Raw genomic sequence first — 694 nt, 5'->3', positions numbered from 1 at the left:
GAAAAGAATTGTAAAATTAGTTTTTATTCGAGTAGTGCCGATCTCTGTTCTAGATGTACCAGTTATCGACACAGAAATGATCCAGTGATTGATCCTTTCTTTGCTTGCGTATCTATTTATTAACTCGACTATGACGATTACTGGTCTGTAGAACGTCTAGATAATAAGAATTATGGATTTTATTTTTTTATTTAAATTTTGAATACATTATTATGCGATTTACTAGAATTTTTTTCGGCCCACCTTGTCCCAGTAATCGACAGATATGACGATTACTCAAACGACTACGTGCTTCGGTGAATCAATGTTTGTCACGCAAAAAAAAATCTGTGAAATTTGTATGAAACAATAATTTGTGATGGTGTGACGTAAAACTGCGATCTCGATTTATAACTCGAAGCTCAATTTATCTCATGCAAGTTGTCAATACTCCAAAATCACACGAGATGCCAAACAGTGTTACTTAATAATGAAGCATTTGATCGAAATCACACATAGGCTCGATTGCTGCACATATTCGATTTAATCAATAGTGAATTCAAAGTCTACCTCTTCTCTTAAAAATTTTTATATAAGTGAATTCTGAAATATTTTGATTCTATAATTTTTAAAAAGTATTTTCAAATTTTTTAGATTTTTTAACATTTTACCAGAAATTATACTTACAAAAAATCTTATAAATCTTAAGCTAGCA

The sequence above is a fragment of the Trachymyrmex septentrionalis genome, unplaced genomic scaffold (genome assembly GCF_001594115.1).
Source record: "Trachymyrmex septentrionalis isolate Tsep2-gDNA-1 unplaced genomic scaffold, Tsep1.0 scaffold36, whole genome shotgun sequence".
Classification (NCBI taxonomy): Eukaryota; Metazoa; Arthropoda; class Insecta; order Hymenoptera; family Formicidae; genus Trachymyrmex; species Trachymyrmex septentrionalis.
Note: the sequence above shows the minus strand (reverse complement) of the source record.